We start from the raw sequence: 10994 nt of genomic DNA, 5'->3' as shown, positions 1-10994 counted from the left end.
TCCTCTTGGAACCCACCCTTCAGATATTTCTAAGCATTGATAAGATCCCCCTTCAGTCCTGTCCTCTCCAGGCTGAACAAAGCCAGGTCTCTCAGCCTTTCCTCATAAGGGAGATGCTCCACTCCCCTGATCATCTTCGTAGCTCTCTACTGGACTTGCTCAAGCAGTTCCCTGTCTTTGAACAGGGGAGCCCAAAACTGGACGCAGTACTCCAAGTGTGGCCTCACTAGGGCAGAGTAGAGGGGGAGGATAACCTCCCTTCACCTGCTCTGACATGCAGGGTGCCCGCACTGGTCGGGTTTTCCTTCTATCATTTAAACTGAACAGAACTTGAAATGAGTGGTGTGGAGCGGCGTCAAGAGCTGCGCAGAGATACTGCCCAGCAAGGCTACCGCTCCTGGCGTGGCACCCAGTTCTGCCCCACCAGCTCCAGTCCCCCCAGCTGAGGGAGAGAGCAGCCATGCAGCACCTGACAGCTGCAGCAGAGCAGGAGAGGGAACAAGTGGGCAGCACGGCATGGAGCCAGCCCCGGTGCTATCCTGTGTGTACGCTGCTGACATGAAATGCAGGTTTCTCTTCCAGGGCAGAGTCTTCAGGGGCATCCCTAGTTAGCCAGGCTTCCTGTGTTGTCACCAGGTGAAAATCTGTTCATCCAAATAAACCAGTATAATAATTTAACTTGTCAAAACAGACACAGTGATTGTCCCTTTGACAGCCTCCTTGTCAATCATGACCACGGAAGAGCTGCTGCATGCAATGGCTGTATGTTCTTACAAGCTTCACATGTAATTCCTGTAGGTTAAGTTGTTTGTGAACTCCAGCACTTTGCCCTAGGGCCAGATCTAAGTGATTACTTTTGCTGTGTTCATCCTCAACTAAAAAGGTAAATGTCTATGAAGTTAAGGCAGCTGTTCAGCATAGAAATCCTACAACATCAAACAAAACATAATAGTAATTCAGTCAATTTCAAATTAATTTTTATATACTCTTCAATACATAAATTCCTAAAGCTGCACAGTGTTTTATTATACAGTAATAGAAGAAAGTTTTATCAGTACTGATGGCTTGTAATGTAATATACAAAAGTTTGAAGTCAGATTTATGTCCCGTCTATTTCCCCATGTTATTGCTTAATGGCATTGCTAATGCAACAATACTATTGTTCTTGTTAGGAGGTCTGCTCAGACAATTGGCTTCAATCTAGGCGTTGTCTGCCACACCCATTCTTGCTTTCTGGTACAAGGCAGTACATTAGGAATGTTAATGCCTCCTGCATTTAAAAAATACAAATGCTCACTTTAAACCATTATAGATCTAATTTTTACTTGAACTGTATCTCCAATAGCTTGTAATTCATAATGAAATATTGATAAAGTTACCACTATAGGACCAAAATACTATACAAGACTGTAAAATTTCCATTCCAGCACCTTCCACCTGTCCTGAAAAGGTTGGTAGTTTGCTTATTTTTCAGTAATTTATTTTTTTCTGACTATTTGCTTTTTTTTTTCCATGGCATTTTCCATAGCGTTTCTTTCTTTACTTTTTGTATGGCTTCACCCTTCTCATTATACTGTCAGATTAGATTGGCACTTTTAAATGAACAGTTCATAATTTGTCCAAATACCTTTTCAAATATAAATTAGGCTGACTGAGCTATAACTTTTCAGGTTCTCCTTTTCCTCTCTTAGAGCTGGGTCTGGTGTTTCCCAGCACTACCACTAGGATTTGTGAGAGAGGTTACAAAAATACAATTTAGCTGTCAGCCTCAAAATAACCTGGTTTATGGTGGATTTTATTTACATTAGGAAAAAACTGTTAAGGAAACATCCAGATGATCTCTATCTATATTATTCCTTTGTATGGCTAACAATTCCTGATGTTTTTTTCCCTTTCCCACAATCACCTCAGTGACACTCTGGAGAATTCTGTGTTCATTAAGGTAACCTGGTGAGCATTCTGGACACAGCATTCAGCCGAGTTTGGGAACAACACCAAAGCATAGATGTTCTCCTCCAGCTCTGGGCTTCTCACGGCAGTGCTGAAGATGGCAGGGAACATCCAGCCAGACCGAGTGTTGGTCTGGCCCTCCCAGGGAGGGCTGTGACAAAAATTAATACTGAACTGACCATAGAAAAGCATGAATGATACATTTCCCTTCTTTAATAAAGAAAACCCCTCCTGTCTGAAAAACCGAAGGAACTGATAAACTGCAGATATGAAACCAAGAATTCAGAAGGCATGCTTATGTGCAGGATTGAGTAGACAACCCTTTTCCAGAAGCAGTTGATTAATGTTGTAAATGAAGGCCAAAAGGAACCATCAGCTTATCTGGTGCCAGGCTTTCCACCTGGCAGCCTGTGACCTACATCCAGCTTGTGGGAGGGTTCTGTCTGGCTCCCCAAACAGTTTTGAAAACTCTCAGTGCATTCACAACATGCCTAGATCTCCCACCGCATTGTCCCACATCAGGATCAAATGATTCAACCAAGGAGGTGCAGAATTCAAGTAGCTACAATGCTTCTGGTCTCTTCTATTAAAACAAGTCTTATGGAATCAGCTGCTCATTCCTGATACCAATCATTTCCAAGAAATCTTCTTTGTATCAGACGACTCAGCAATGTCTCTGTTGCACAATGACTTGTTGCGTGATTGAAAGGGCTTTACTGTCATGCCTTGAGCAAGCCAGATGTGTGCTGTTATGCAAGAGAAAAACGTTTCTGTAGAACCCCTGTGATAGGTATGCCTAGCAAAACAATACCAGTGACTGTTTATAAAGTTTTAAAGGTAAATAAATATGGGTTGTGCCTCTGACAGAGGGCTGTTCTGTTAATCCTCCTCATCTCTTTAATATTTCAAATGGGAAGGGAAGATAAAAGGAGTTCACGAAAGTCAAAATGATAGTGGTAACTGTAGAATGCAATGCTTGAAAACTGTAACATGCTGAACTGTGAATTGAGGTTAAAATCCTTAGACCTTAAGGCCCGTGACACAAAGATGTCAGCTTGTTCTTTTCTTATCTCTGTATTTTCAGAAGAAATGCACAGCTAGGACAGGATGTGCATTTATATCTACTCCGCATTATCTGCTGCCCTACAAACTCCATGCCAAATCTTATCTACTGAGTGCAAGTTTCATATTTTTGTGACCCCATGACGATCAGCTGACTAGTGAAATCAGGGAAGTCAGTGCCTGGTGAACACTGCAAGCAGGTGGCTGAATTCTAGCATTCTGTCTGAAACAAGCAGCAAGTTTAAGAACTTTGTGTCTACCAGTTTCATATATCATAGTGGTTTGAATTCTGCAGAATTATGAGAAGCATGCTGAAAAGTCTTGTGTGGTGGGTTAGTGCTTAAATAACAGTAGGTGTTAAGTACTTTGCTATGTTTTTTTAACTTTTAACCCAGAATACAGAATCATAAAATGGATTGGGTTGGAAGGGTCCTTTAAAGATCATTTAGTCCAGCCCCCAGTATAAATTTAACAGGCCTTGGCTAAGTCAGTATTTGCCTGGGAAACCTCTTAAGGAAAACCCCTGTTAAAAAGTTACCCATGTTAATTGTTAAAATAAATATATATCATGCCATTTTTGTATGGGTATGCATTGTGCATCAGAAGTAGAAATAACAGACATGCACATTGTTTATAAAGATTTTGTATATGTAGATATTACCTCTTCAGAGGTAACCCAGATTTTCACAAGCAAATCTTTTGTAACCTGATTTGCAACAAAACGTTTGTGGTTTTTTTGATAAGCGGCAGTGAACACAGCCATATCAGGACATGAAATGTGGTGATTTTTCCAGCTCTCTTTTATAATCCATGGAAATCTACAGAGTCTGGAAAGGATTAAAGCTACACTGGAAGAAAGGTTCTGACCTAAACCACTGTCAGTGCTGCAGTTCCAGGTATTATACATGCAGAAACATTAACAGATGATTTTAGATTACTGCTACTTTCAGGCCGTGTAATCTTCCTGGAAAATTGTAGACCTATAGACTATATTATTGCTGGGAGAAAATACACCTGACTAATAGGCTCATATAATGTTCACTATAGATGAAAGTTTGCGTCAGAACCTGGAGACAATAAGGGAAATGTTCCACATGCAATTAAGATAATATTATGAGCAATAGAAAGGTGGAAATTTGGGCAACCTAGAAATAATTCCTCCCAGTATGTAGGGGAAGATTTTTTTCCTTCAAGAACTTTTTTCTTTCTAGCACAGCCTTCCACCCATTCAGAGCATCTTCCACCCGTGCAAGAGCTTGTGTGCTGTGTGGCGTGTGGGCTCTAACTGTGCCGATGACAACAGCAGCTTGCATACTCCCTTTGCAGGCACGTGGATGGGGCAGCTACCAAGGTACATGTGCTGCTGAAGGAGCACCCGGCCTCTCTCTGTTCTGTCATTTAAGTTATTAAGACCGGCCAGATGCAGGATCCACACTGTAAGCCTCAAACAGTGCCTGAGCCACTGCCTGCACAATGATTTACCTGAACAATGGAGAATGAAGTCCTGCACTTGGCTTCAGGACAACTAGAGGTCTGAAATCCTACACGATCCTTTAATTATATATTTTGTAACTTACCTCAGGCACATGTCTGTGTTAAAGAATCAACAAAAATTTTATCATTAACTTAAAACATTTACAAGCAAGACGTCACAAAGTCTTTGCAAAAAGGGCAATATAATTAAATAGCATTTATTGTTAATTATTACTCTTACTGAAGTCATGGGATCACTTTTGCCTTTAGTTTTCTGGTCTGTCTGTCCTTCTGAATGCCTGCTAGCTGTGTTGGAGAGAATGTTCTACAGCATTATTGCCATGATTTTTAAAGTGCTACAAGTTTTTTTTTTGCTTTACTTTCATATTTTGTTTCCTCTTCTTGAGCTCTTATAGGAAATCTGGCAATGACTGTGTTGCAGGATCAGCACAAATCCCTAATTTGTTTTTCTTCTTTTTTTGCTGACAAGAAAAAGTTCAGAGAAATTCAGCTTGCAGTTTAGAGGGCTGGATAAACCACTGATGGTCAAAGACAGGTGTGGGAGCTGCTCAGCTGTTCCACCATGAGGCACCGACTCTGGGGTCTACTGGAGATGCTACCATCTCCTTAAATACAATTCCAGCACTGTTTTATGCCTGATATGTAAATAATAACTACTAAATAATGTAAGGCATACATGAGTAATATTCTGAACATCTCTTCCTGCCAACAGACAGCCAGTAAAAAATGGAAAATAGAGGTCAGCTAGAGGCGGAGACTTATCGAAGTAAAATGTAAACCTGGGACCCATCTCTCCTGCAGTTCTAACAAGAGTCCTTGCAAATGAGCAGCATGCAAACCTTTACTGAGGTTTGGAGAGACGCTGAGGTGTGGCATGATGACTACTTCTTGTCAGGGCCAGGACTTGCTCCCTTTTCAAGTTCCACCAGTTGAGCCAGTGGTTTTAGAACAGGATGAGGAGACTCAGAAGTGGGTATTGCCATTATTGCCTGTAATTAGAGAACATGATATGAAGCCTGTTCAGTGTGAATTCTCAGACAAGCCAAGAGGTCCATCCAGATACATGTGAACATATGAAATAAGAATAGAAGCATAGAAGATACCAATAGTGGCTGCTTGAATTTTGCAGAGCAGGTTTTCTCATGTCTTTGCTATTTGCAGTGATGTGGAGTAGTGTGATGGCTTGTGGAGGTGACTTCCAAAGGTGTCCTCACACAGGGTTTCATCATATCTTCTCTCCTCTCACTTCTCTTTCTTTCAAACACCGAGTTATTTCCGCTGTGTTACATTCTGCATCCTTTATTCTAGAATGCTATTACAGTTCTGCTACTCTGATTTTGACTTCTCCCTCAACCAGCCAAAACCTAGGAAGCCAAAGCTGTAGGAGTAATAGGAAGACTGCCAGTGTCAAGGTAGGGCTAGTGTGTTTGTCAGGTATAGTGGTCTCCAGTCTTTGCTGGCTCATTGTCAACATAATACAGGTATAATATTCTGTATTCAAAATTTTACTTTGCTCCATTGTTACCTTCAAGAACTGCATCTGTGGAAAATAAAATGTAGGACTGTAATACCAGAAGATTGGGGACTTCTGTTATACTTTTTTTCATCCAAAACACACAAAAAGAAATATATTTTAGGCAATAATTATAGTTTTCAGCAAAAATGTGAACTCTTCCGGAGAACAGGAAATACTGGGAAATCTGAAGCTAGTAATGGCCTTTCTATCTCTTTTTTTTTCACCAGTTAGTATGAATTTACTAGTATTCATTCTAGTTTTATTCATTCTAGTATTAGAATCAATCAATAAGCATTTAGTGCTTCTAGAAGGTGTGCAGTTATCCAGCTGACTAGGCATGCCTGTTGCATTCCGAGCGTGGGTTGCAGGCACCAAGTAGCTATGTATTGGTAACAGGTACTGTAGCTGCTGAACGTGTGGCAGAGCGCTGTCTGCTGAAGGCACGACTTTTAAGCCAGTATGGTTTTGTTAACAGAAATCAAATCTAGGCAGGGGCTGAAGGCTCGTCACCATGGCTGACTCTGAGTAACGGCACTGACAACAACAGGAGAGGTGTTACTGTAAGATAGCTGCTATAAGTCCTCCTCGCACATCAAAGGATGTTTCCTGATACAAATCAGATAAAGATCTGGCTCTTCCAGACTTCCATCAGCATTCCAAAACCAGAAGGCAGCAGTCAGTCTGTTCAGGATTTGATTGTTGCAAGCACAGGTGTCAGCACAGCTCTCTGTCTGCTTTTATGTAGAACACATTTAATAAACAGTTCAGTTCTTCCACCGGTCCTCAGAAGGTCTATTTTGCTTTACAGTATTTCTTCATCTAGAGCAACCACTTTAGGTACTTATGTTTGAAGTTCACTATGGTCATGAATCATAGAATGTCCTGAGTTGGAAGGGACCCATAAGGATCATTGAGTCCAACTCCTGTCCCTGCACAGGACAACCCCAAATTCACACCATGTGTCTGAAGGTGTTGTCCAAGTGCTTGTTGAATAGCGTCGGGCTTGGCACCATGACTGCCTCCCTGGGGAGTCCTGGGAGGCCCCTTTTTGTGAAAATAGTTTTTACTTATGGTGGGAATAGATGGCTATCAATCTCAGCTTCCTGTGTGCTGCAGCAGCAAAGTATATTTTGTTGAGTGAAAACTGCCACTTAGACCGATCTGCTTTTGTATTTTATCTGCAAATTATTTCAGCAGCTCACAAACAATTTGTTACTTAGAGTGCTTTGATGCTGAAATGGCAGCTGCTTTTGAATTTCTAAGGTAGTCAGAACAGGAAAAAATAGTTGATTTAGCCAGTTATACCTTCATTACTGGTGCTGGCGGCACATTCACACACTCTTGCCCTAAGAAGGGTGCACAAGATTTAACCAAAGGAAATTTAACCAAAAATATGTCATCAATTTTTTAATCACTATACAACAATTCTTGAAAGAGAACTTTTTAATAAAAATTCCTCTTAACACATTATCTGGATGCAGATTTCACTTCAGTTTTCCTGTGTTTTACAACAGATAAGCAAAGACAAGACTTGAACTTCTGTCACTGTATATTGTCACGGAATCCCATGTATTGTGCTGTCGTAACTTCCATTCCCTGGCTAGGGTTCAGTGCAGTGAACTATGCTTGGATGACCTGGTACAAATCATTAACAAGAATTTGCTTGTACAGGTATTTCTGGTAAGAAGCCTTTAAAGTCACCTGAAATGAACTGCTGTGGATTTAGCTGCAGAATCACCTTCCTCCACATCTCCTAAGGAGATTTATTGGGTATAAAGACCTCAGTGGGAATGGTATATGTTGCTGATGATACTTCTGAAGTTATGGTTACAGTTACACCCTCCTGAAGACCTGTTCTGTTAATGTAAAAAGAACCATCTAAATACAGAAAAAAAGAAAGGGTTTTGTGTAAATTCCTTTGTATTCATTGGTCCAGATCCTTAATCACTTCAGTTATGTGTAACTCAGTGCACTGTACCACAAAGCCTAAAGCTGCCTGCTAAATCCTGGTGCACCTGCATCATTCCTGTAGAACTGAAGGCATTTTCAGTTTTCTTCTGTAAATCACAAGGCTGCCAAGTATTACTAAAAACACTGAAAAATACAAAAGTGCAGATGATGTTGTACAGTTATGGTCTTCTTAACCACCTCTTGGGTATCATCAGGTAACCTGTTCTTCCTTCAAATGATAGAGGGCCTTTGGTTTTAGACCCACTGAGGTGATGGGGAATTTGCAGGCTGATAGAATTATTGCAGGATAAATGCAGAAAGTAAAACAGAGCCAATAAGGAACTCAGAATACATGCAGGTATTCAGCAGCTTCAGCCAGTTTGCATTTGTAATCTGTGTGATGATTGTGATTTAGGACACACCTGATAAAAGACTTTCCTTGCTAATTACACTGTGCTACAGATGGGTTAACGTAGAAAAAGATACTTCATTATTATAATGGAATTTCTAAACAGAAAACAAAAACATTTACCTACTAGATCAGAGCTCCTTTAAGTCTCATTTTGTTTTTTAAGTAAGCAATTGCATGTATCAGTTATTCCTTCATCCACAGACCTATATCAGAGGATGTCAGCTTTTGTTGCTTCATTTGAATTCTGAGAAGTATGCATTTATTCACCTTACGCTGCCCTGGATCACACACGAGGGGAGCACGAGACCAGTATGTCTTTCATTTTGGAGTTACTTCAACTAATGAGCTTATGGTTCTAATTATTTTGCTGAATTTACTTTAATATACCTTAACATTTACTTAAGTCACCCTTTATTTTCAGCATTTAACCAAGAGTTTAAGGCCTCATAAACAAATGGAAATTTGTTTATGTAAGCATTAAATAAACCTCAACAGCCTGTTTTTGTTGCAATTTATTCCACTATAAAGCATGAGTAACTCCACCGAGTTGACACAGTTACACCGTTATAAAATGAAAAGGCATGAGAAGACTCAGTAGAGACTTATGATCTGCCAGTGGACTTTGAATTCCCTGTTTGTGACATCCTTCAGTCACAAGAGCAAAACAGACACTGGAGTCCTAAGGTCTCATGATAGAATTTGTGCTGGATCCATGTTCTGCCTCCCGCCTCTCATTATTTGCACATGTTGCAAATCACTACAGCAGACTTTACCAGAACATAATTACCAACAGCCTCTTAATTCCATGGCCATGTGAGATTTTTTCAAGAAATGTACATGTTACCAGTCTAGATAACAGAAATAACAAACATCAGTTAATTTCTAAAGACACTGGTATTTCTCTGCTGTGATGCTTTGAAAAGTTTGAAACATGTTAAAAAAGGTGATAGTTTATCTTCAGTAAGAAGGGAAGGGAGCTGTTATTTCCACCAGGACCATTATTCCCCCCAAAAAAGAAAGACAGTGAGTAGAAACAGGATGATAATTATAAAAATTATTGTTTGAAACTGAAGACTTGTCCAAATTAGAGTTCATAACTGCCTCCTGCCGTGAGATTGGAACATACTCAACAGCTACGAAAATACTTGCGGTGGAAAGCAAAATTAAGATTTAAGTCAATTATTTCTTTAGAAGCTGTGGACAAAGGGCTACAGAAGCCTGCGAATTCACGGGGGATTAATATAAGAAATGGAATCGTCAGACTCTTTGACTGTAAATTTAATAATCATTAACATCGTTATTCCACTGTTTGTAAAAACATGTGGAAGTGGATTTTTTTTCACCCAGGGTAATGCTTTAGGCTGAAGATTAAACATATTCAGGGTTTATACATTTCTGAAACAACTGAATTAGGTTTACGTAAAGCCACAGCCAACATTATAATATTCCCTACACTTGCTTTAATGCAGAGGAACTTTTTTCCTCAGTAAATCTTGAGGCAGAACAATGATCTCAGATAAGGTGAATGTTATAAAGCAAGATGCTTATTGCTTATCAATATGAATGTAGTTAAGCTCTCCTTAATATGATAAAGGCTCTAATAGATATAATGTAATATAATAACAAATAATATAATAAATATAATTTACTGGCACAGTGATAATTACTAACAACAGCTGCTTATCATCTCTCTGTAGGGGGACTGAGGGCCTGCAGGTGTCTCTACGTGCTACGTGGGAGGAAACACCAACTTTTCAGTAGTGACGGCTGTTCGCTTCCATCCTCGGTGCTTTCCAGAGCAAGGTCACTGTTTCCTAAGTCAGCTGCCTCAGCTGGGTTTACTCTGTCTGGACCCTTTATTCTTCAGTACCTGTGAGCTGCTAGTCTCAGCAGCACTCAGTGGTATTACAAATAGCTTACAGGCTCAGCACTTGTTAATCAAGCCATGTCCACATCCCCCTCTAAAAAGCTGAGAAAGAAATGGGAATGGAATATTGGCCTTTATTTGATAGCATCTCCACCTCTGTTGCAATAATTGGCAAGACACCAACTGTCAATCACTACAGAGCTGCATTATATTCCTCTCCCTATTAATAGATCTCATCCCATTTAATTTCTTTTTGGCTGCTTCAGTGCTCATTTAGGAATTGACAGACATAATGCATACCAAATACTTACTTCCAGCCAACCTTGCAGGGCTTTATTAGCACTGAGAACCAACACCCTATCCTAGGGCAGGAGGCCCAGCAAATAATCTATCATTTGGAATAGTAAAGGACATCATCACATATATGAGGGCTGGGTCCCAACCCAGCAAAGAGGGCAAGGATATGTTTCCCTAAAAATATAATGAATGTGGGCACATTCCACCTCTAAAGAAATATCAGTCCCAGTCCAATCTCTGTCTGTTTTCTGCACCGTGTCCTCCAAGACTATTGAATAAAACTTCAGATCTTTGTCCTTTTTTCCACTGACTCGAGCATAGGACTTCTACAGAATAAACGCCGAGGTTGGCAGTTCCGTTTCTTGCACCCAACCAGCAGCATAAAGCTCATCTGTGCAGGAGACAGTCTCAGGCCATAAAATTAAGCAGTATAAATCTCACCACCT

Source organism: Phalacrocorax carbo, chromosome Z, assembly GCF_963921805.1.
Source record: "Phalacrocorax carbo chromosome Z, bPhaCar2.1, whole genome shotgun sequence".
Taxonomy (NCBI): domain Eukaryota; kingdom Metazoa; phylum Chordata; class Aves; order Suliformes; family Phalacrocoracidae; genus Phalacrocorax; species Phalacrocorax carbo.
Note: the sequence above shows the minus strand (reverse complement) of the source record.